General features: G+C 44.2%; 1 protein-coding gene across 6 annotated transcripts in view; it reads left to right on the top strand.

Annotated features, from left to right (window-relative positions):
* Positions 1-6,684: 6,684 nt before the first annotated feature.
* ERBIN (erbb2 interacting protein) overlaps positions 6,685-25,734 on the top strand; it is a 250,724-nt gene continuing 231,674 nt past the window's right edge. For 2 of the 6 annotated variants that reach the window (XM_075932362.1, XM_075932363.1), the window contains exon 1: positions 6,687-7,369. The gene's annotated coding sequence lies outside the window, so the exon portion shown is untranslated. Of the gene's footprint in view, positions 7,370-7,395; positions 7,645-25,734 lie in introns of those variants that run through there. The other 4 variants (XM_075932367.1, XM_075932365.1, XM_075932366.1 and 1 more) reach the window with 4 other exon arrangements.

Raw genomic sequence — 25,734 nt, 5'->3', positions numbered from 1 at the left:
TCATCTGCAGCCATGGAATTGTGATTAAGAAAATTTTCAAAATGTTCTTTCCAGTGAAAATTAATGGCTTCATTGTCCTTCAAAAGTGTGGGTCCATCCTTTGTACAAAGGAGGTTCATGCCATGACAAGCTGGCCTATAAACAGCCTTAATAGCACTAACAAAACTATGTGTATTATGGGTACCCACAAAATATTGGAGTTCTTGCGCTCTCTTAGTCCATCATTTGGTGAGTTCTCTGGTTTTACATTGGGCTTCTCTCGCTATCGCACAATTTATATCATTCTGCCAAGCACAAAATGCCTTTCTCTTCTCATTGATGAGTTGCTCAATTTTTATCATTCTTATCAAACCAGTCCTGATGTGCTCTGGTGTGGTAACCAATGGTTTCTTCACAGGTATTGATGATTACTGCTTTCAGCTGGCTCCAATGTTCCTCAATTTATTCCAGAAACTCTGATTGAAACATTTCTTCTAAGACTGCTTGGAAGTGGTCACACTTAATGGGGTCCTTCAGCTTACATCTGATCTGTTTCTTTTGCAACCTCAATTTTGGGGGAGGGGATCTTAATTTTCAGTGTGGATCCAAGGAGGTGATGATCAGTCCAGCAGTCATCAGCACTTGTCATTGCTCTTGTCAGAAGTACGTCACTATGATCTTGAGCATGAACTGTGACATAGTTGAGAAAATACCAGTGCTTTGAATAGGTGTGTCTAAGATGTTTTGAACTTGTCCTTTTGTTGAAAAAGGGTATTCGTGGTGATAAGTTCATGTTCAGCACACTTGGTCAGGAACAGGATTCCATTTGAGTTGCTTTTGCCAACTTCTTCTTTCCTAAGTGTTCCTTTCCGCAGGTCTGAATCTCATCCAACATGTGCACTGAAATTCCTCAGAATAATGATCTCATCTTCTTTAGGGGTATCCGATAAAATGGTTTCTAGCTGAGAGCAGAAATCTTCCTTTATATCTTCATCGGCATCTATTGTTGGCGCACAGACGCTCACAACAGTTACCTGTTGGTTTTTGGTGAGCCTCAGAGTGTCATAAGCCGCTCATTGATGCCTACTCGCAGCTCAGAGAGGCACCGTACAATCTTATTCTTAATAGCATAGCCTATTCCATACAATTGAGATTCATCTTAAGATTTTCCCTTCCAGAAATTGGTGTATCTACCTTTCTCCCCTCTCACCTGTCCTTCATTAGCTCTTCTAGTTTCAGACAAAGCAGCAATATCAATGTTAAACCAATTCAATTCACAAGCAATGATATTTACTCTTGTTAGTCACTGTCTGAGTTGTCCATCAGGGTATGTACATTCCAGGTTCCAAAGTTGAAAAGTTTCTCCCATCTTCGACCAGTGGGGTGGTGATTCTGCTGGATACAGCTATCTAGCCAGGAGGAAAAGAGGCAAGACTATTATTAGGGCACTTTTTCTAGCCCTCTCTCCATGTGGGGTGAGCAGAGTGGGTCCTAAAGAGGACTGCTCAGTCATGGATGTAGCAGCTGAGATGCGCAACCTGCCTTGGTCCTTGAGCAGGACGACTGAGTCACACACACACTGCCTGTGTGTCAGTCTGTGACTAGGAACTTCTGGCTCTCACTGTCCTGTTCCTATCGCCATTCACTGATTGCCACCAGACTTTTGACTTGTAAAGGTGTTGTTTTCCCAAACTGGAAGATGCTTGTATGGGAATTCTTTTAAAATGGGGAGACTGGTGCACAACAGTCACCACACTGTCCTTCACAGACAGAGGGCTTGAAACCAATGACATACAGACCACAACAATTGGAGATCCTCTACCTGCTGCAGCTTTCATCCACCTTCACAGCTGCTGTAACATTACACTACACAACACTTTCAACTCCATTGTACATTTATCCTCTGTCTGCTCTGCCATTGAGGACTACTTGGATCACACTTTGTCTTGAACCTTGCCTTTGAATGTTCTACCATGGGTGACCCTAAGGGAGTACATGACTCCAGGCAACATCATTCGTGGGAGTTATTGGAACATGCAGGCCTCTCCATCACGATAAGGTGATGATCCAAAACAGCTCCTGACTGAAAGTCTCTATGGAGGTCAAGTCCTCCTCTGGTTCTGGGTCCCTCTTCCCCTCAGCATAGTTGGCCACAACTTCCTCCTCCTCTTTCAGTCCACTGTCATATGGTCCCTGAGACCTCGAGGTGTCCATGAGGGTTTTCAGAATGGAGGCAGGGTCATCTCCAAGTATATCATCCAGCTCTTTGTAGTATCTGTAGGTCATGGGCACAGAACCAGAGTGGTAGTTTGCTTCCCATGCATTGTAGTGTGGCATTTTGCAGCTTCTTCCCTTTGATTCTCCACTGCAGTGCATCCTGGTTGTAGCCTCTTTCAGTTATGCATCAAGAAATGTGCCTGTAGGTATTATAGTTCCTACGGCTGGAGCACAGCTGGAACTGGACTGCCTCCTCTCCCCAAATGCTGATGTAGTACAGTACCATAGTTCCTGCTAAGGTGCGCATCTGCGCAGCCGCATACAAAAAAATCTCCCCCCTGCCCATCTCCTCTGGAGAGTTGTGTGGCAGCATGCCCATGGCAGCTGGCTGCTCCAGCGGGTGGGGCCAGCTGAGCCAGCATGGTAAGGGAGCTGCTGGGGTTGGGACCTGCCATGGCTGCATGGCAGGGGAAGGGGGGGGAAGGGGAAGGGAAGGAAGGCCTGCTTCAGTGGCTGGGCTGCCACATGGCATGGGGAGCCGGGGCCTGTTCTGGCAGCTGGGGCCAGGCACGGGACCTGCTGCATGGTGGGGAGGAGGTGGGCGGGGTGGTGGTGTCTGTTTCAGTGGCTGGGAAAGGGACCTACCACAAGGCTGGGGGGACAGGGTCTGCTCTGGTGGAGGGGAACAGGACATGGTACATGGCATGGGGAGAAGGAGATTTCTGCTCTGACAGCTGGGTGTGTGTGTGTGTGTGTTAATAACTTGGGTGCCATAGTGGCACACATCCGATCGAGCACACGACCTCAATATTGATGCACAAGCCAAAATTCACTCCGTTCACGGTTGGACAATCTTAGAGGGAACACTAAACAGCATCTTTGAATGGTTCCAAGTTGGGGAACTCCTGGTGCATGGCTAGCTGGAGAGATGCCCTGAGAACACACCATATGTCACTGAGCAAACAGAAAGGGGACTCAAATCTCAAAAAGAATGCAAAGGATGGGTCTGGGGGTTGGTCACCAGAGAGCAAGGCAGTAGAGTTCAAAGCGATGTCCAAAGAGGCAAGAACAGGCAGCATGAGAAGAGTGCTGGAGACTAATCATAACACAGTACTTCACCGCACTAGTGCCCAAACGCATTATCCAGAGCACAGCAATCTCTATGCTGTTTGCAAAATTGGTTTACCTACAGCAAACTAGTGTACATTATGATTTGCCAGTGTGGATACTGAGAAAGTTACAATGCTGGGGACTGATTTACTGCACAGTAACTTGCCGCTGTAGACTTATTTTTAACTTTGGCGCATGAAATGTGTCATACTTAGTTTTAGACAAAAGGTGAGTTGTTCTGAAGAAAAAGAAGTAAGAACCTAAAAACAGCTATACTGGGTGAAATCAAAATTCCATCCACTCCCGTATCCTGTCTTTCACCAATGGCCAGTGCTAGGTGCCCCAGAGAGAATGAACAGAACACAATCATCAAATGATCCATGATACTTGTATGAACATGAGAAAATGATAGAGGTTTCATTGTTGGGGGAGGGAGGGAAGAGACCTCTTCCTAATTTGTTTACAATGCCTTTATTTATAAGTGTAAAATTTGGCATAGTTGTTATCAGATATTTATTAAACAGAGGACGGGATTATTTGAGAAAAATGTAGGAACAAAATGAGTGCAACCTAATGCATATTGCCTTAAGTCCAGATGTTGCTATATTTGAATAATTGAACATTAAATAGCAAAATATGTAATTCCTATTTACATATGAAAATATTCAAATAAACATTTGAAGGTACAATCAAATTTAAGTGCATTTATTTAAATATGAGCATATTCACTTAATCTCAGCTAAACTATTAGCACTCAAACCCCTTCATTGAACTGAATGGTAACTGTAACATTCCTGAACTGGACTGATAATGGATCTAATGATCAATCTCAGGAGAATGGCAATGATAAACTTTTTACTTCAAGGGGCTTGTCTTGATGTATAGTGCTACAGGGCATGGGTACTGGGTGAAGGCCCAGCGGTGGAAGGGAAGACAAGCCCAAGCCCCGCCCCTCCCAACAAAAGCCATACCCCTTCCCCTGCGACAATACCTCCTAAACCAGTGGTCCCCAACGCGGTGCCCGCGGGCGCCATGGCGCCTGCTGGGGCATTCGTGTGCGCCCGCTGACAACCTGGGCTGGCCCCGCTCCCGGCGCACAGGAGGCGCCGGCCCCAAGCGCGCGACACACACTGGCGCTGCGTGCGCGGCGCTCGGGCGGCTCCAGTCCCGGGGCACATTGCGGGCACTCGGTGCTCGAGCGGCGCCGGTGCCGGCCCCAGGTGCGTTGCTCGGGCGGCAGCGCCGGCCCCGGGCCCACGGCGCTCTGGCGGCCCCGGCCCTAGGGCAAACGCCGGGTGCAAGAGCATCCCAGTCCTCTTGCGTGCCCCCGGACGCACGGCTCCGCCCCCGGCGCATGAGTGGCCCCCACCTCCCGAGCGCCCGGGAGCCTCTAAAGGTTGGGGACCACTGTCCTAAACAATTCTTCCCCCTAAACAAACCCCGGCCAACTCCAGCTCTCAAACCATATCTTTCCTGGCTACCAGGAGGAACAGGGCTCCCTGTGCTACAGCCCCAGCTCTCTCTGGCTGGCAGGGAGCTAGTCTCCTGGTACTGTGGCTCCAGTCATCCCTGGCCACTGGGCTGCCACTCTAGGGCAGCTGGGCAATGTAGGCAGTTTTGGGACGGTAATACCTTCCCTTGCCTTTGTTACTGGCCACCCATGCTACAGGGGCACAGCTGTAGTGCTTTAGTGGAGATGCTATTATGCTGATGGAAGTAGTTTTCTGTTGGTGTAGTTAAACCACTTCCAGGAGAGCAGTAGCCATGTTCACAGAAGCTCTCCCATCAACATGGTGCTGTCTACACAGGAACTAAGTTGTATAATTACATTGCCAAGGGGTGTGGATTTTGAGCAACATAGTTATACTGATGTAGGTCTCTAGTCATGTAGATGTGGCTCAGGTTGTGACTACAAATCATTACTGTATAATGAGTGTTCAGTAGCATTAATAAAAAGTTTGGGTTTAGTTCAATTCTTAATGGGCCTGGATTAAATATACAGCATCACCATTCATACTGGCACATTTGTTCACAGTCCCATTAAAGTAGCCAAAGATTAAATGAGTGTGAAAACTACATCCTTAGAAGTGGCCCCCTCAGAACATGATTACAGAACAGAAGGTGATCAGCATGTGGAAGTCCATCCTGCAGTTACCAGTGCTGTCTGTCCTGTGGCTCAGAACTTTAGACTCCAGATTTGTCAATCTGGCATGGTGCATAAGTAACAGATTCACTAAAAAAACTAAGGATACAAAAAGCAAAAACAGCTACCACCACATATTGTTGAGATTTAACATGAACAGATGAATAAATCAAGTGTCACACAACAAATCTGCTAGCTACATTTCACATACCGTTGCATGTTATGAAACATTTAAATTAATAGCATATTTAGTGAAACGCTGCTTATGTAGAAAGGGGGAATGTTTCAATAAGAAATACAACTTTGAATTTCCTAGTTTAGTATCCACGATCTCAAATATAGCATGACACTATTATTAGCATTTAAGTAATTTAATTTAATACTTTTTTTTTGGAAACTCACCATGTGGCACTGTGCCCTTACTCCCCAATAAAAATACTCGAGATAAATGGCACATTGGAGTGATAACTAACAAGGTTGTTATGTGCAAGAGAACAAAAGCCTGGCACAAGACTGACTGTAATATGTGCAATTACTATATTATGATGCTGAGCGGATTACCCCTAAGAAAACAACTCTCATTCCAGACTCAAGGTTGACTCTGTCTTAACTGATACGGTCTCTAAACGAACAAGCGAGCCACCGCGCCCTGCATTCCACTGGCTGCCAACAAGCAGAAGAAACAGCGACACCTTTACACTAAAAACAGGCAGCGAAACCACGCGGCGATTGCTTAATGAGGAAGAAAAAGGGCATCAACGACTGCGAGCTGCCGCTTTTCCACACACGCAGCAGCGAGCGCTGTGGGCGTGAGAGACAAACAGCGAAGGGAACGTTACGCTGACCTCTGGCGAGCCTTCATCGCCCGCCTCCCCCTCCACTTCACCCCCGCCAGCCCCGTCCTCTGCCCCTCCCCCTCTACCTTTTCGTTTCGTTCCGCTCCTGTCACTGCCCCGCGCCCTTTCCCTGCCCCTACCCCCGCGTGTTCCTCGCTCCCCCACCCCCGCACCAACCCAGCGCACAGCCGCCCCTCCCCCCCTCAGCACATCGCTTCCCGGTTTCATGCAACGCAACTTGCTGAGGCATTGCTCGTAGAGCGCCGTGATTGGCTGGGGCTGGCCGCCCCTCGCGAGGCCCTGGCTCCGGATTGGCTGTGCTCCGCCGCTGCTCGCACTCAGCCCCGGGCTTGTGGTCTGACTCAGGAGTGAGGCAGGCGGGGTCTCGCCTTCCTCTAGCGGCCAGCCGGAGGGAGTGTGTGTGTGAGAGAGACAGACAGAGGCGCGCCCGCCCTTCCCCTCCCTCCCGGCGGCGCTGCAGTGTCTCCCCTTGGCTGTGCGGCGGTGCTGCCGCCTGCCTTGTGTATCGTGAGCGCCCCTTGCCCCGCTGCGGGCACGACGTGGCCCGGCTACTACCGGTTCCCCAGCCACCGCCCGGCCGGAGGGCGCTGCCTGTTCCTCGCCTCGCGCCCCTGGCGGCGGTTAGCGGCGCGGGGCGGGCGGGGCCGGGCTGCATGCGGCAGTCTCTATAGGACGGGACTGCAGGCGGGGCGGGCTCGGCGCGCGGAGCTGGCCTAGTGTGGGGAGGAGGCAGCCTGGCTCGGGCGGCAGGGGGCGGTGGCGAAGCGGGCGCTGCAGACTCGCCGTCTGTGCCCGTGCCCAGGGCAGGAAGTGATTCTCCAACTTCAGCGCCGCGGCCGGGGAATGTGACTCGGCCGGGATCGGTTGGCCGCTGAAACCGGGACCGGGGGTGCCGAGAAGCCGGTGCTGCGTCCTCCCTGCCCCAGCCCTGCTTCCCGACCAACAGCGGCTGCATCCGCTCGGCCCCCGTGAAGAAAACTTGGTTGGATTTAAAATTCCCCTTGGGACGGAGAGGGGCCCTGCTGGGGTAGGGTGAAGCTGATCGAGACAGCAGCGATCGAAGGTAAGTGGGTGCAGAGGAGGTTTGGGTAAGAAACCTTGCGCCGAGGGGAGGGGAAAGGAAGGAGCTGGCGCTTCATTCCGATATCCTGTTTTTGGCCTTTAGTTTTCTGCTGGGCTGTGTTGTCTGCCTGAAAAAAGCCCGAGTCTCCTTTTGTCTCTTCCAATGTTATTTGTGTGTGTGGGATCGTTATTTCTATGGAGGTTGCAAGAAGAATCTGGTGAGATCGAAAGTTTTTAAGCTCCTCAAACAGAAGTTTCTTTGTTCAGCAGGATGAGGTATTGAAGTGAAACTGCCTGGTTATGGTTCTCTTCTGAAATAGTTAGCCCGGCAGCTTAGTTCCTTTCTCTACAAATAAACACTTCCAAAGGGTACTGCTCTTAATTATTTTACTTGAAAGAAATCCAGAAGTTAGGAGATATTTGCTTTCCCCCCTTTACTTTCAAGGGTGTTGGTTCCTTTACTGTCGCCATCTAATATGTGCATCCTTTAAAAAGAACGACTGATCTTTCTTTCTTTGTAATCATTTGTTCACTTTACAAATAAGGTTGTGTTGTTTGTCTTCTGTTCTTCAAGATGAAGAGTTTGGCTATCTATTTCATCACTGGAGAAGAGTTAGTTTGTTTAATTTTATCTTAATACCTGGGGCAGGATAGCCAACACTTCTTGCATTGCCTTTCCTTATAGCAGAAATTGAATGATTTTCATATGCAAGACATATACCTACACTTAGAACCTGTAGAAGTTTATCCTGGTAAAATCTGATGTAGTCGAAAGAATGGAAGATACTATACTTTAATATGAGTTACTATAAGAACTGCTTCTCAAAATTAATATGGTATAATTTGGGTAAAAACTGACAAATTTAATTTTCATTGCTTTATATGGGACTTCTAATCAAAATTTGTTTGAGATAGGAATACACACAGGCTCAATGCAATGTGATACTACAATCATCTTGTTAAGGCTATTGCAAAAGTGTGGCTACTACATATTACTTTATCTTGACTAATTTTATTTAACACAAAACATATTATACAAAGTATCTAGATGTCCTATAACAACTTGGTTTAAGATGCTTCAGAGAGCCAATGCCAGATATTGATTACACTGGAGTTCCAAAACTATATGTGCTGAGAGAGGTCTAAAAAAAATCATTCATGTATTGTATAGATTTCAAAAGAATGCATTAAAGGCCATAGCTTGGGACTAGTTTATGTTGTCCTTGATAGAAGACAGTCTAAATTATTATTCTTGAATAACGAAGTGGATGGCAGAGTGTTTTCAGTTGTACTGACTGGATATGTTGTGTGATCAGCCTGGTTTAGGAATATGGAACTGGCTTGTCTGAGAAGCGTGTGTGCCTGAGAACCAAATATATTCACTTTTATATGAACTTTTTATACTTGTTATATATGTATTTGCCCATTTTAAGAAAGTAAAACATTTAAAAATGACCCAGATCTGATAAATAACATCAGGCAGTTTTGTGTAGTGATGAAATGATTATTCATCTAGCACAGACTCATTTAGTAATAGTATTCTTTAGTGGAAAAGTGACAGATTTGTGTCAATACAAAATAGCTTTTTCAAATGATAATGCACAACTGATCTGGGTTATGATTTATAGACTTATCTTCACAGGCAACAGAAGAGGTTATTCTTGGGCATCTGAAAGAACTAAACAAAATAGATGACATTTGAACTTCATCTTCCTTCTATGGCTTATACTTGGCAGTGAAGCAATGAAGTCTAAATAGAGTAATCCTTTTATAGAGAATGATCATTTTCCAAAGCACTGCTTCATTCCTAACAATGACACGGTTCTGAAGGTGGGGGAAAATGTAGTAAAGCATGACAAATTTAGTTGTCAACTAATGTATTCCTAATGGATGCAATTTTATTTCTTTTCGGACTTTTTGTTTTTCTGATGATGTGCTAGATATTTTTCAGTACCATGTAGGAGAAGAGATCCTTGTATTTGGGGCACCAACTTTTTGAACTGGTTTTGTCATTATGGCAGCTAAAATAAGGCCCTTAAATGATGAGAGTGCAGTTCACTGCTACTTATAGCTGGTGGTTATGCCATAAAATGGTGTTCATTTCATTAACATAGTTTAGTATTCATCAGAGAATTTATTCTTTCTTGCAACCAGCAGTGTTTTCAGAATAAAAAATTACTTAAGTAATAAAATCTTTAAATTGTCATTTTTGGTGTAGGAATGTAAGTGACTAGTCAAGTAGTTGACTACCTCATAAGTCTACACGTATTGGGTAGTGGAGTCGACTACTTGACTGCTGGCATTTCCCCCTCTCCTTACTGCCTCTATATCAGAGGCATCAAGTGGAAGAGCAGGAGCCGGTGCTGGAGGGAGCTGGCTTAAAAACCAGTTCCCACCAGCACCGTCTCCGCAGTGCTGCCTGCCTTTCCCCCCACCCCCCATGCTGCTGCCTCTGTTAGCCCAGGCTCTCTGCGAGCAGAGGCTGCTCCATATTCTGTGGTAGCAGTTCTTGTCCCCGGGGGTCCCAGTGGAGAGCTGGGATCCCCAATAGACAGGGCTTCTTCTAGCACAGCCTGTGTTTGTGGCTAGAAGCAACTGGACCCGGCATGAGCCGGGACAGAGCAAGCTTGGCTCAGTCCCGGCTCATGCTCGGCCCGGCACTGCTGTGGCTCTGCAATTTAAGTAATAGTCACCCAGCTATTACTGGGACTGAGTCAAGACTGACTCAGTCCTGGGTCGTGCAGAGTCTGGGACCTATCCCCATTGTGGCTCTGCAGTTTACATGTAGTATGAGCCGGGCTGCCTGTGCACCTGGTTTCTACTACATTTAAACTGCCGAGCCGTAGCAGAGATAGCTTCTGGACCTGGTGCAAGCCGGGACAGGGTGCCTTCTCTTATCGACTAATCACGTACTCAATACAAATTGTATCGACTACATGATTAGCCAGTTACCCACCTCTTGACATCCTGTTTTGGTCAATTAATTTTATAAAACGTTAAATCTACTAAGGGTTGTGTAACTGTTATATATGTTAACCTGTCCTGTTTCAGCCAGTGTCTTCAAACATGTGTTGGTTAGGAATGTAAAATCCTGTTTTAAGCAGTTAACTGGCCTGGCTTGGAGCCCAGTGCAATCCCAGTTTAGTCCTGTCTCTCACCAGGTCCAAGAATTACCCCCACCGTGGCTCTGCCACCTTAAAAGTACTGCTAGGATTGCTCAGTCCCACTCACACCGGATCTGGGACCTACCCCCACTGTGCCTCTGTAGTTTAAATGTAGTAGGATCCAGGAAGCCATACTTGTATCAGCTAATTGCGTAATCGATACAAATTTTATCGACTACATGGTTAGTGGATTACCTTAGTTTTCTCTTTTCCATCCTAAGCAAACCCAGTTCTTTAATCTTCCCTCATAGGTTATGTTTTCTGTACTTTTATTAACTTTTATTGCTCTCCCCTGGACTTCTTCCAGTTTGTCCACATCTTTCCTGAAATGTGGCACCCAGAACTGGACACAATAGTCCAGATGAGGCCTACTGAGCAGAGAGTAAAGCAGAAGAATTACTTCTTATGCCCTGCTTACAGGTTCATTTTCATCATCCAAGTCAGATGTCACCAGCAGAAAGTTGATTCTTTTTTAGTGCTTCAGGTTCTGTAGTTTCCACATCAGTGTGTTGCTCTTTTAAGACTTTTAAAAGCATGTGCCACATCTCATCTCTCTCCAGTTTTGAAAGGTACTTCACATTTGTAAACATTGGGTGGAATGCTGTAGCTATGTTTAGAAATCTCACACTTGTACCTTCTTACATTTAGTCATATCTGCAGTGATAGTGTTCTTGAAACAAACAACAAATGCTGGGACATCATCAGAGACTGCATGAAATATATGACAGAATGTGGGTAAAATAGAGCAGGAGATATGCAGTTCTCTTGCAAAGAGTTCAGTCACTAATTTAATTAACATTTTTTTAACAAGTGTCATTAGCATGGAAGTATGTCCTCCAACAGTGGTTAATGCAACAACGGGCATACAAATGTTAAGCGTATCTGGCACACAAAATACCTTGCAGTGACAGCAACAAAAGTGCCATGCAAACACTTACTCTTGCTTTCAAGTGACATGAATAAGAAATGAGTAACCATAGTTTATATTTATGGGAAGTAACTTGTTTGTTTTAGCGATTAGCTGAACAAGAAGTAAGACTGAATGGGCTTTGTTAGATTTTTAATTGCAGTTATTTAACAACAACAAAAAATCTGTTTGTAAATTTACATTTGTAAATTCCACTTTATGATAGAGATTGCAGTACAGTACTTGGAAGAGGTTAATTATTTATAATTTTTAAAGTGCAAATATTTATAATATAAAGTGAGTACCGTACACACGATATTGTATTATAATTGATATCAATATATTGGAAAATGTAGAAAAAATAGCCAAAACATTTAACCAATTTCTATTGGTTTTCTGCCATTGTTTAACAGCACTATTAAAATTGTGACTAATCGTGGTTACTTTTTGAGTTAATTGTGTGAGTTAACTGCTATTTATCAGCAGCCCTACTTTTTTTTTTCCTTTGATGGCATCTATGCATTATGTATGCCTTTAAGGTAAAGGGGAATTAACTTTCCCAGGGGCTTAGAATATATTTAATACTTTTTAGCAAAGTTTGATACGGTGATTTCCACTTCAATGTAAAAAGTTGGTTTTTTTTTTTCACCTTTACAACTTTATACCATTTTTGGTTTACTTCCTTCAGAAGCGAAAAGTTTCCTCTGCTCAATTTGATGGGTATGCTTCTATTATTTTAGGATTGCTAATAAATCTCTTGTTTTTTTGAGAATATGTACATTTATGAGAATATTAAACGTAGGCTCCTCAGTGATGAATCTTCCTTCTAGGGATGTGAACAGATAACCGGTTACCCAGTAAGCATTGCCTACTGGTTAACTAGTAAGTGGACCTGGGAGCAGCCGTGCGGGGGTCTGGAGCCAGCCGTCCTGAGTAGAAGGAAGGGGAGATGCATGTGGAAGAAGGAGTTGGCAGCTGCCGGAGGAGGGGGAATGGAAGCGGGATCCCACTTAATTGGTTAACTGGTTAAACCTAAGGTTTAACTGGTTAACTGATTAAGTGGGATTTTACATACCTACTCCCTTCTTAAATAACCTAATACTCTTTGAATAAAGATTGGACAGTTCTTTTGGGGAAGGATAACTTTTCTTACTGACCTGAAAGTAGCTCTTGATGCATGAGAGCATACTACTGTTGGTACTGAGTGCTAACATAAGTGTTTACAGATTATATGTTTTATTTCCACACAGAACACATTGTAATAGTTATTTATACAGTGGTTCAGATGGAATAACTCTGGTGTTTTTGCATAATTAAAACAGTGTAATTGCTGTACAGTTGATGATTATACTTGCCACAATAGAATGTAAATATTCAAACTTAAGTAGAGTATGGATGTTAAATATTGGTTGATTGAATAGTCGATTAATCTCATGAATTCTTATCAGTTAGCCTACTATTCTGTAATCCCTGGGGGTGAGGCTGGCAGCCAGTGTGCTCTGGCCCCACTTCCAGGGAGCCCCCTGCCTCTCTAAGACAGGGGTGGTAGCAGCCCCTGTCCAGAGGACGGGGGAGAGTCGGGAGTCTGACCTCCTTCACCTTGTGTCAGCCGGAACTGAGCCGAGCTGCCTGCCTGCCTGCCTGCCTGGCTCCTAATACATTTTAAATGCAGAGCCGCAGTGGGGATAGGTCCTGGACTTGACGCAAGTCAGGACTGAGCCGGCTGCTGACCAGCCTGCTAAAAAATGTGTTTGGGGGGGGGGGGAATGCATGTAGTTTATAGCATTAATCTATAAGCTTTTGCTTATCGGTTAATCAACCATACTATTACATCCGTAAAGTAGAGTGTTCATTATATGCAGGGCTTGACGATTGAGGTGAAAACCACTCGCCAGCCCTGCACTGCACATGTGCGATACCCGCACTGTGCATGTGCAAATCACCGGTGAACGGGGCCGACTGACTGAAATCTACTTGCCATGGGCGAGTAGATAAGCGGATTTGTTGAGCCCTGATTATATGTATTCTAAATAATGCTTATTTGGGGTTTTTTTGGTGGTAGTTTTGGAATATCCTTCATTTCTATTTTTGTTCAGTATTTTTGCTTAGCAGTTACCTATTTTTCAGCAGTATAAACTGTTCACTTTTATGATGCTTAAGCTTTTAATATGTCTGTTTTTAACACCGTTTCCCTTCATATGATCTTTTGTATGCGTTTATTTTTTTCTGGAGGTAATACAGAGGAATGATATTTCAGCACTGAGTTGGTGTTTGCTTTTTGCTGAGATTGGATGTGTATGACTTTTTTGTACAATTGAGAGTGGTACAAATGGAAACCAAACTTTGTTTTATTCACAACAGAACTGTACTCAATTATATTGTAGGACATCAATATTGTAACTGGTTTTTCAAATGAGCAAACTCAGGAAATGTGGTCTAGATTAAATCCCTTGTAATATGGGTATGCAACTGGTTGAAAGACCATGCTGAAACAGTGGTTAGTAGTGGTTTACTTTCAAACTGGGAGGGCATATCTTAATGAGATTCTGCAGGAGACAGGCCTTGGTCTGATACTGTTCAGTATTTTCATTAATAACTTGGATAATGGAGTGAAGAGTATGTGTAAGATAGTATGCTTAGAAAGGAAAAATCAAATGCACAATGTCAAAATGAGGAACAAATGATCAGGCAGTAGTACTGCAGACAAGGATGTTGGGGGTTATATGTATCTCAGATTGAATTAGCCAGCAGTGTCAAGCAAATAGCTAACAAGGCTGATGGCATTCTGTGTTATGTTAACAAGATTGTTGTCTGGAAGACACAGGAAGTAGCACAGGTTGAACCTCTCTCAACAGAGACTCCCTGGTCTGGCAATGTTCATGGTTCGGCAGGACCTCTCATGCTGCTGAACCCGAGAGAACTGGTGGAGAGCCAGAGGCAGGAGCCGTGCGTGGGCTGGGAACGCAGCCAGGCTGGCTGCAGGGAGGCCAGTGGCTGGGAGCCCTGCCGCGGGAGTCCAGCTGAGTCAGTGGCGGAGCGGCCGGAATGCCAGCAGGCTTTGGTGGGGCAGCAGTCTGCTGAGGTGGGACTGTGGACTACTGCAGCAGGGCTGGTGGCTGCGCAGTGGTCTTTTGCAGGGGTCGGGAATCCCAGTAGCAGGGCTGTGGGCTGGTGGAGCCAGTGCTGCTGCGGCAGGGCTGGGAGCACTGGCAGCAGGGCAGTGGTTTGCTGTGGCTTAGTTGAGATCCTTAGCAGCAGGACCATGGCTGCCATGACAGGGCAGCGGGGCTAGTTGCAGGTGGGGAGCCAGCTGGGAAGCCAGGCCAGGAGCAGAGTCGGGCTGGTGGCAAGTGGGCCAGAACTGACCTCTCCATGGCATGCAAAATCCCTTCTTCAGGACCTTTCACATCCTGAGGGTGCTGGATCAGGGAGGTCCAATCTGTAGTCCTGCTCTACTTGGCATTGGTGAGCTCTCAGTTAGAGTGTTATGACCACTTCTGTATGCTGGATTTTAGAATGATGTGGACAGACTGACAGGAGACGAGAAGAAAGCAGCAAAAATGATAAAAGATTTAGAAAACCTGATGTGGGAGGAAGGGTTAAATAAACTGGGCATCTTTAGGGTTGAGTAAAGAAGGTTGTTGGGGTACTTGATGAATGAGATTGAACCTTCAGATGCATTTAAGGTTGTTATAAAGAGAACAGTGATTAATTTAGGGATGTGAAAGGTTAACGAGTAAACATCAGCCATAATGGGTGATGCTTACTGGTTGCAGTTAACCACTGGGGGCTGGAGCCCCTCTTGACCTGCCATGGGCAAAGGGCAGCTCCAGCCCTATAGGGCCCACCATGGACAGGGGCTTTTCCTGCCTGTGGCAGTGGGCCATAGGAAGGTACTAGAGCGGCCCTCCACTGGTTAATCAGTTAAATGTCAAGTTTACTGAAGGGATGTAAAAGAAGGGTAAGCAAATACTGGCCTGTGGGCTGGATCTGGTCTGCTGTATTTATCTGTGTATCTGCAGGTCAGGGGATCACAGATTGGCCACAGATTGCTGTTCCTTGCCAATGGGAGCTGCGATCACCTGTAACTGTGAAGGTGCAGGTAAATCTAGTGACGGGTTAAGTTTGGGGAACTGCTGCCATTTTATTGCCCACTCCTATGTAAAAGGAGCAGCCTTCCACCCCCACAGCTATCCATGGACTTCTCCAGTTCCAGCTGTGGTAGAGGTGCCTCTCCCTCCCACCTCAACCCTGCCTAGTCCAGACCTGCCACAGCCAGGTGACAGGTGTCTGTCTTGCAGCCCCAATCCAGCTTGGCCATAACCTGCCATTGCCGGCGGGGTGGGGAGAGGCCCCTCTTCCCCCATAGCCCTGGGGTTGCTGTGGAGAGTTCTCTCTCCCTGTCATACCCCTGTCGCAGCCTGCATCCCAAATCCTCATCCCTGGCTCCACCCCAGAGCCCACCCTTCCAGCTGGAGCCCTAACCACACCTATGTCCTCTGTTTTAGCCATGAGCCCCCTCTCGCACTCTGAACATCTTAGTCTCACCCCACCACACCCATGAATTTTGTTACGTTTGTTTCTGATCACCTGCATGTTGGTGCATGTAACAAAATTCATTCACCCCATGGTTGGGAAAAGTTAGAGGGAACACTGATTGGAATGTTGGATATGTGTGGATTTGGGGGTGATACCAGGGATCAGGAATGAGGGGTTTGGGATGCAAGAGTGGGCTCGGGCAGGGTGTTGAGGTGTAGGATGGGGTTTGGTATGCAGGTTCGCAGCTGCAGGAAGAGGCCCTGCTGTCCCTGTCATCCCATAAGTACATGGATAGCCAGGGAGGCTATGCAAGCTGCTGTGGCATCTGCAGGTGCCAGTCCCGCTGCTTCCATTTGTCATGATTTTCAGTGAGTGGGAGCTGCAGAGCCAGGTATTGTGCGTATTGTGCACCTGTTGATAGTTGCTGGGACCTGCACAAAGCCAGAGCAGGAAGGGACCATGCCTTAGCCCAGGGGCTCTGCTGCATGACCGACTGGACTTTTAACAGCTCAGTTGGCAGTGCTGACCAGAGCCACCAGGGTCCTTTTCTGACCTGGCTTTCTGGTTGAAAACCAGACACTTGGCAACTCCCTTGTTCAGGTTGGTTTAGCTATACTTGATCCTGCTTCAGTGAAAGTACTGGGTTAAATGATCTATTGAGGTTTCTTCCTGCTAGGGCTGTTAAGTGATTTAAAAAAATCACAATTAATCCCAGTTTTAATTGCACAGTTAATTATAGAATAACATTTATTTAAATGTTTTTGGATTTTTTTCTACATTTTCAAATATATTGATTTGAGTTACAACACAATACAAAGTCTACAGTGCTCACTTTATATTTTTTATTAGATATTTGCACTATAAAAAAATTAAAAAGTTTGTATTTTTCAGTATACCTATCCCGGTACAGTAGTGCAATCTTTTTATCATAAAGTACAATTTACAAACACACAGATTTTTACAGAATTACTCTAAAAAATAAAACAATATCAAACTTTAGAAGTCAGAGGTCCAGTCAGTCCTACTTCTTGTTCAGCCAGTTGATAAGACCAATAAGTTTGTTTACATTTGTGGCAGATAATGCTGCCTGCTTCTTAATTACAGTGTCATCTGAAAGTGAGAACAGTTCTCTAGGCACTATTATAGCCCTTTTTTTCTAGGTATTTATGATCATGTATGCTTAACATTCATATACATCTTAAAGGTTCAGCGAGCATACCAGAGGACATGCTTACATGCTGATGACTAGTCAGATGCCGCTAATAGAAGATTGATTTTTCTTTTCTGGTAGTTGAGGTTCTGTAGCTTCAACATCAGACTGTTACTCTTTTAAGACTTCTGAAAGTATGTGTCACATGTTGTCCCTCAAAATTTAGAAGGCACTTCAGATTTTTAAATCTTGATTCAAGTGCTATGGCTGTCTTTAGGAATCTCCTATATTGGTACCTTCTTTGTGTTTTGTCATATACGCAAAGAAAGTGTCCTTAAATTAAACAACATATAATCAGATTACTATAACACAAAGCGGCATGTGGGTAAAACTACAGAGCCAGAGACATACAGTTCTACACCAAGGAGTTCAGTCACAAAACGAATTGATGGATTATTTATTTAATGAGTGTAATCATCATGGGAGCATGTCCTCTGGAATGATGGCTGAAGCATGAAAGGACATGCAAATGTTTCACATATCCAGCATGCCAGATACCTTGTAGTTCTGGTTTAAAAAAAAAAAAAAAGTTGAGAGCCTGTTGTCACTTTCAGGTGACTTTGTAAATAAGACGCAGACAGCATTATCTCCTGTAAATGTAACCAAACTGGTGTGTGTTTTTTTTTCTGATTAGCTGACCAAGAAGTAGAACTGCAAGGATTTGTAAGCTCTTAATTTTGCCTTGTTTTGTTTTTGAGTGTAGTGACATCATAGAAACAAAAAAAATCTACATTTGTAAATTGCACTTCCACACTAGAGATTGCACTTAAGTATTTTGATGAGAAGATTTGAAAATACAATTTCTTTTGTCGGGTCAAATATTTGTAATCAAAAATAAAAAGTGAGCACTGTACACTTTTTTTGTGTGGTAACTGAAATCAACGTATTTGAAAATGCAGAAGAACATCCAAACATATTTCTGTTGAATAACAGAATACCAATTGACAGCACTGTGATTAATCACAAATTTTAATTGAATTAATAGCTATTAATGGACAACCCTACTTTCAGCCCTGCATTCATGTGATTCTGTAATTAACCATAATCTTGTCTTCTGCAAACAGATTCCACTGTAACCATAGGTCTCCAAAAGCAATTCGATTTTGAGATATAAAGCTGTATATTTTGGAACAATCTCTATTTCAAAAGTTAGAAAGCCCATCAAATGTTTTTAAAAAAAGGATACAACCCTTTCTCCTGCATTCTTATCACATTTGTGGTTCTTATATATTCACTGATGTTGTATGAAAGTTTCTTGTGAGCAGGGGAGCAATAATATTGACTGTACAGAGTTGTGTTATATGTACAAAGGAAATACATTGGGGTGGGAGATGTATTCTCTAATTCCAGTTTTCTTAGGCGTGTCTTGTAATAGTAGGAAGTAAAAATACTGTCATACAGCAGGTGCTGAGTCTGGGGTGTGTCCCTAAATGGACTTCCTTTTCCCTTCCTTGTCGGAAATTCTTTCTAACATAGAAAACACCCCTTGCTGGTGTAGGGCCAACATAATTGTGTTACGCTACCACATCTTATAGCCTCTGTCACAGTTGTTGGCCAGGGATGAGGGCGGGAGGGAGGAAGGAAACATGTCCTGAGTGCTATATGTTTTGGTGATTCTGGAATGCCTGACGGCACCATAGGGAGCTGTTACTGGCAGCATGCTTGAAATTTAACTGCTAGAAACAACCAGAAAGAAAATAAATTAAAAATCTTTATTGAGCTTTTCTCCCCACCCTTTTTAGGTAAAACTGCTTGTTTTGAAGCAGACACTCAGGCTATATTTGTCTTTTTGTAAACTTAGTGAATTTTATACACACACATACTGCATTAGTTTGCGAGGCTGAAGTGAGGTGTAAACATGGCAAGTCATGGATATTATAAATTCCTTTATTAGCACTCGCAAATCATTTTTGTGCTTATTTGAAGAGATCATCACAAGAATTCACACTCTTGGAGATCAGCTCTCCAGTTGAAATAGATTATAATGTAAGTTCTTAAAGATTTTTGATCCCTACAGGGAGCCATAGAGAATACGCACAAGAGTCAATCTTTCTGTTGGTCATAATGTATCTGCTTTTGGAACCTTTCTTTCTTAACAGTAGTAGTTTTTTTGAGATTTCTGCAGGAGCTGCGTGTTTCTAATTGCTACTCTAGTGTCCTCTGATACCCTTTACTGTGTTCGCCTTCCTAGGCAGGGAAAATTTTATTACTAAAATTGTTGAGTGCTGTGTCTCGGTGTTTTAGCCTACCTTTTTGGGGTAACGTTTTTAGCACTGGTTTTTCAGCACTTTGTGATAACCCTTTGCCATTTGGGAACATACTATGGCAATTAAGTAGTTTTGTGGTACTTTTATGCTTATAGCAAACAGGTGCGAGAGCACTACAAGTATCACTTATTTTCAGGAAGTAAATTTCCTTTGCTCCTCAGAGGGAAAGAAGATTGCTTAGTTACTTCAGGCTATGTCCCTACAGCAAAACAAGGTCTCTAACAGACTAACACACATTGCATTGTTTGCCTCAATGCCACGTGTGGCTGCTGCTGTCACTCTGACTACTGAGACAACATAGGGAATACCTCCAAACCCTCTGAGGCCCTTAAGAAGAATTCTCATGAAGCTGCTCGAAGTTGTTTACAGGGCTTACCTTTGGAAGCACAGCCAGAGTTGTTAATTGCTTGAACTCTGGGTTGGTACAAATCTAGCTTCTCCTGGTATATCTAGAGGGGTGGCCTTATTACTGAAGTATTTTACATTTTCTCCATCTATACCAAATGCTTTGTGACACCTTGGCACAGGGTGGATAAAAATCAATGATTTAAAAAAATAAAAATTTGATTTTTTTGTATTTAAATCACATTTTTATTTATATTGTTTATTTTTTAATCACCAATAAAACCTAAATTTCTCATATAAAAATATTTACAATTAAGTCTTATCACAAACATGCTTTTGCTACGCTTACAATCTCATAGACTAGAATCATTAATTCATTTTTACGTGGCCTAACAACCAGCTTTTGCTCCTTAAAAGTTCTGGGCTTTCAGTTTTTATTCATCTGCTGAGAAACATGTGCAAAGACAGGCACATGCTGGAAAGGATTGTTTTTGTTCTGTGATTTATGTGGTGGTGAACATGGGAAGAGTTAGTTAACACATTGTCTAAAAATAGAGAGTCAATATATAGGAAAGGACAGAAGCAGCATAGAAAGGAACATTGATATGGACTTAAAAGGAAAAGGGAAGATATTATTCAGCATACACACAGCTTCCTATATATCCTATATTTAGCTATCATCTTTGAAAAATCCTGGAAGTCGGGAGAGATTCCAGAAGACTGGAAAAGGGCAAATAAGGTTCCCATCTGTAAAAAAGGAAATAAGATCAACCCAGGAAACTACAGACCAGTCAGTTTAACTTCTGTGCCAGGGAAAGTAATGGAACAAGTAATTAAGAAATCCATCTGGAAGATAAGGTGATAAATAACAGCTAGCATGGATTTGTAAAGAACAAATCATGTCAAACCAATCTGATAGCTTTCTTTCACAGGATATCAAGCCTTGTGTATAAGGGAGAAGCGTGGACATGGTATTTCTAGACTCTAGTAAGGTATTTGATGTGGTCTTGCATGATCTTCTTATCAATAAACTAGGGAAATGAAACCTAGAATGGGACTACTATAAGGTGGGTATATAACTGGCTGGATAACAGTTTTCAGAGAGTAGTTATTAATGGTTTACAATCATGCTGGAAGGGCATAACAAGTGGGGTTCCTCAAGGGTCTGTTTTGGGACCAGTTCTGCTCAATATCTTCATTAGTGGTCTAGATGATGGTATAGAGTGTACACTTATAAAGTTTGCAGATGTTACCAAGCTGGGAGAGGTTGCAAGTGCTTTAGAGGATAGTGTCAAAATTCAAAATTATCTGGACAAACTAGAGAAATGGTCTGAGGTAAACAGGATGAAGTTTAATGAGTACTTTGCATTTGTCCTTCACTTAAGAAGGAACAATCAGTTTTGCACATACAGAATGGGAAGTGATTGTCTATGAAGAAGTACTGTGGAAAGGGATTTAGGGGTTGTAGTGGAGAACAAGTTAAACATCAGTCAACAGTGTGACACTATTGCAAAAAAAAAGCAAACATGATTCTGGGATGCATTAGGAGGAGTGTTGTGAGAAAAACATGAGAAGTCATTCTTCTGCTCTACTCTGCACTTGATTAGGCCTCAATTGGAGTATTGTGTCCAGTTCTGGGCACCAAATTTTGAGAAAGATGTGGAGAAATTGGGGAGGGTCCAGAGAAGAGCAACAAAAATTATTAAAGGTCTAGAAACATGAGGGAAGACTGAAAGAATTGGGCTTGTTTCGTTTAGAAAAGAGAAGACTGAGAGGGGACATGATAGCGTTTTTCAAGTATCTAAAAGGGTGTTATAAGGAGGAGGGAGAAAAATTGTTGTTCTTGGCCTCTGAGGATAGGACAAGAAGCAACGGGCTTAAATTGCAGCAAGGGAGGTTTAGGTTGGACCTGAGGAAAAAATTCCTAACTGTCAGGGTGGTTAAACACTGGAATAAATTGCCTACACGGGTTGTAGAATCTCCATCACTGGAGATATTTAAGTGCCAGGTTAGAAAGACACCTGTCAGGGATGATCTAGACCAGTGTTGCTCAACCTTTTTTTGCTCATGGCCCACTTCTGAGCCTCATTCATCATATGCCTGGCAGTTAAGTTTGGGTGGCCCCCTCAGAAACTTACTGTGGCCCCTTAATGTTCCATTTTTTTCCATGTGGCCCCCTAGAAGTAAGGCGTGGCCCCCTGGGGAGCCATATGGCCCACATTGAGAACCACTGATGTAGACTATGCTTGGTCCTGTCTTGAGATCGGGGGGCAGGACTTGACCTTTTGATGTCCCATCCGGTTCTATGATTCTGATATTTCCCCTACACCATTGTCACAGAAACTGTCATGGCTTCCAGGTGCAAAGAGACCATATCTGGGAATATTTTGAAAACATTCATTTCCTGGATAAAAAAGAAAAACATATAGGCTGTGTCTACATTGGCACCCCTTTCCGGAAAAGGGATGCTAATGAGACACTTCGGAATTGCAAATCCGCGGGGGATTTAAATATCCCCCGCGGCATTTGCATTTACATTTACATGGCTGCCGCTTTTTTCCGGCTCGGGGTTATGCCGGAGAAAAGCGCCAGTCTAGACGCGATTTTCTGGAAAATAAACCCTTTTCCGGAAGATCCCTTATTCCTGCTTTCAAGTAGGAATAAGGGATCTTCCGGAAAAGGGTTTATTTTCCGGAAAATCGCGTCTAGGCTGGCGCTTTTCTCCGGCATAACCCCGAGCCGGAAAAAAGCGGCAGCCATGTAAATGTAAATGCAAATGCCGCGGGGGATATTTAAATCCCCCGCGGATTTGCAATTCCGAAGTGTCTCATTAGCATCCCTTTTCCGGAAAGGGGTGCCAATGTAGACACAGCCAGAAAGTGTAAGCAGGGCAAGAAGATGATGCAGGGCCTAGCAGCAAGACAGTAAAAAAACCCTGCTTATGGGGAGAGAATTGTGTGGATATATCTCAAGAACAATGTGGATAAACTTTGCAATGCATCATTCTTCAAGACCTTCCTTGGGCCTTTTAGTGTAAGTGTGATTTAACAAGTGTGATTCAACAAAAATTCCCAAGCTGTTTACTATGTTGGATGTTGCTAGAAAAAAAGGTTCTTAGCTAGTGTTTATGGCTTGTTTAATTAGTTAACTAGTTTTAGAATCTGTTACCCAAGTATAAAATACATAAAGCTGCAGCAAGAGAAATCCAGAGTTGCCAATTGTCACTGAGTATCATTTTCTTATTTTATATTACATTATATGTGTCTGTTATTTTGGAAAATCATGGTCCCACACCGTAACGGTGATGCCATAAGTCTATTCCCTATTTTACTTCAGCATAACTCAGCTTTCCCGAAGGACCCCATCCTATACTTGTTTTCAGTGAGGCTTCCTCCAACATTAAGGGCACTCTAAGCACAGTTATTCTTAGCTTTTTTGGTAACTTGGCATAAGATCTAGATCAACATGACAGTGGGAATGGGGAAGATGAGAGCTATTTGTAAAAGTTGAAAGGATAACTTTAGTGTTCTGAGGACTTGTCGGTTAGAGTTAATTAAATTTGAAAATAATAATAATAAAATAATTTGAGAGAAATCAGCCAGCATCTTTGGAGACTGATTCATAAGCGTAAGCTTATTGGATAGTCGACTAGTGATGCAATTACTCCCCCCTTTCCCCCGCTGCCTCTATCAGAGAGAGGCAGCAAGGGACGGGAGGGAGCAGGAGCCAGTGCTGGGAGGAGCTGGCTTAAAAGCCAGTTCCCCCCAGCACCATCTCCGCAGGGGTTCGGGGAGGTAGAGGCACAGAGGCACTGCGGGGAAATGGTGTGAGCTCAGATTGAAGCAGACTCCACTTGTGCTGGTTCTGTGGGATTCTGCTTTTGAAATGTACAAGGGCCCCGGCAGTTGAAAACGCATCAGCTATTGGATTAGTCAGCTACTCGATACTTAACATCCTTAGTGTATTCCCAGTAGGGGGCTCCCTTCTACTTTGAGAGTGATGCTTTGTGTTTAGCTATCCCCCAGAGTCTGTGCCCTTTGCATTCTGGGTTATGCTCCCAGTGCAGGCAGGTACCACAACTCTACAGTGGATGGTTCTGGGTACATGTCAACAGCCCATAATGCACTTGTTTCCTCCCTCTCCCCTACTTGAGAGCAATGGCAAACAGTCTTTTTATGCTTTTTTTCTCCTTTGGCTATCCTTGCAGGTCCCATGGCAATGTAAGCACATTGTGGATCCTTTTGAGCATCAAAGCATTATGATAATGAAATTAACCATGGTGCACCTAATACTGAAGTATATCCAGAGTGTATCCCGGGTCCTCCCTCAATCTCAGGAGGACATGAACATACTCTTCTGTGAAGCACTTGAGTTAAGCAACTGGCAAGTGCTGCCAGCATTCAATCCTTTGGACACAGTGGAACGCTGGTTCTGCTGCTGTCAGACAAGCACAGACTGGTGGAACCACATTGTGATGCAGCTTTGGGATGATCAGCAGTAGCTGCCAAACGTCCATATGTGGAAGGTCACTTTGATGGAAGTTTGCAGATTTCTTTCCCCCACCTTAAAATGGAAGAATCTTAGAATGAGATCTGCTTTTACTGTGGAGATGTGAGTGGCAATTGCCCTGTGGAAGCTTATAACACCAAACAAATACCATCAGCAGAGAATCAATATGGAGTGAGGACAGCCACAGTAGGGATATTGTGATCCAAATAGCTGAGGCAATCAATATCCTTCTGCTACGAAGGGTAGTGACTTTGGGAAATGTAGAAGGCATAGTGGAGGGCTTTTCCGTGCTGGGGGTTTCCTAATTCCAATGGGGTGATGGGGATGTGCATTCTATCTATCTTGGTACTCGACCACCTTGCCAAGGAATAAATAAACTGCAAGGGGTACTTCTTCATGGTGTTAGAGAGGCCTGGTCGATCACAAGGGCTGTTTCACTGACATCGGTGTGAGATGGTTGAGAGAGGTGCATGATATGTGCATCTTTAAGGAACTCCTGCCTGTTTGACAAACTCCAACTTTGTTCTAATTCTTTTCTCAGACCAGGAAATTACGATTGGAGAAGTTGAAATGCCAATAGTGATCCTTGGTGACCCAGATTACCCCTTTCTCCTGAGGCTCATTAATCTGTACATGGGCAGCCTGGACCCTAGCAAGGATCAGTTCAATTACAGGTTGAGCAAGTGCAGAATGGTAGTAAATATGATTTGGGAATTTAAAGGGAAGATTCCACCGAGTACTGACTAAGCTAGAGCTCAGCAAATGCAGCAGTTCCCCTCCCTCTTCAACACAAGCAATAAAGAAAGTATTGTTCAGAAGTCACGGGATTTCATTTAGAGAACTCAGCGGAGACAGAAAAGGAGTCCAGGGTGGGTAAGCTGAGGGATATGTTATGACAATTGTAAGAAGGACAGTCTTTTGCTTTACAATGCATCCCTGGGGGTTGAGTGTGAGGCTGCCCTTGCACACCTCCCCCCCCCCCCCCGTTCTGTGACCCTTGGGAAAGGAGGCTATGGAACTCAGTGAAGAGGAAACATTGGTCCACAAAGGTTGGAGGGGCGGCGGAGGGAAGTGCCTGTGCATGTAGGCTTCTTGGAAAGTTCATCACATTCACCGTGGATGACAAGACTCTCTCCTGATTCTTCATTTCCAATTCCTTACACACTCTCCAGTCCTCATGCTCCGCGCACATCTTCTTGAACAGTATATTTGTCCTCTTGCTTAAGGGCTTCCTAGCCAAGTGTACGGATTGCATTTGCTCCTTGAACATGTCATCCCTAGTCTGTTTTTGCCTGCACATTTGTGCCAGCTAGACAGTTGGTGTGGCTGGGGGATAGTTGGCTCACTTGCTGTTTCTGGGGGGAAGACAAGGGCAGCCTCACCACTCATACCCCCGGATGTGTGTCAGAGTGAAAGACAGACTTA

Source organism: Pelodiscus sinensis, chromosome 6 (assembly GCF_049634645.1).
Source record: "Pelodiscus sinensis isolate JC-2024 chromosome 6, ASM4963464v1, whole genome shotgun sequence".
Lineage (NCBI taxonomy): Eukaryota > Metazoa > Chordata > Testudines > Trionychidae > Pelodiscus > Pelodiscus sinensis.
Note: the sequence above shows the minus strand (reverse complement) of the source record. Positions and strands in the feature narration are given on the sequence as shown.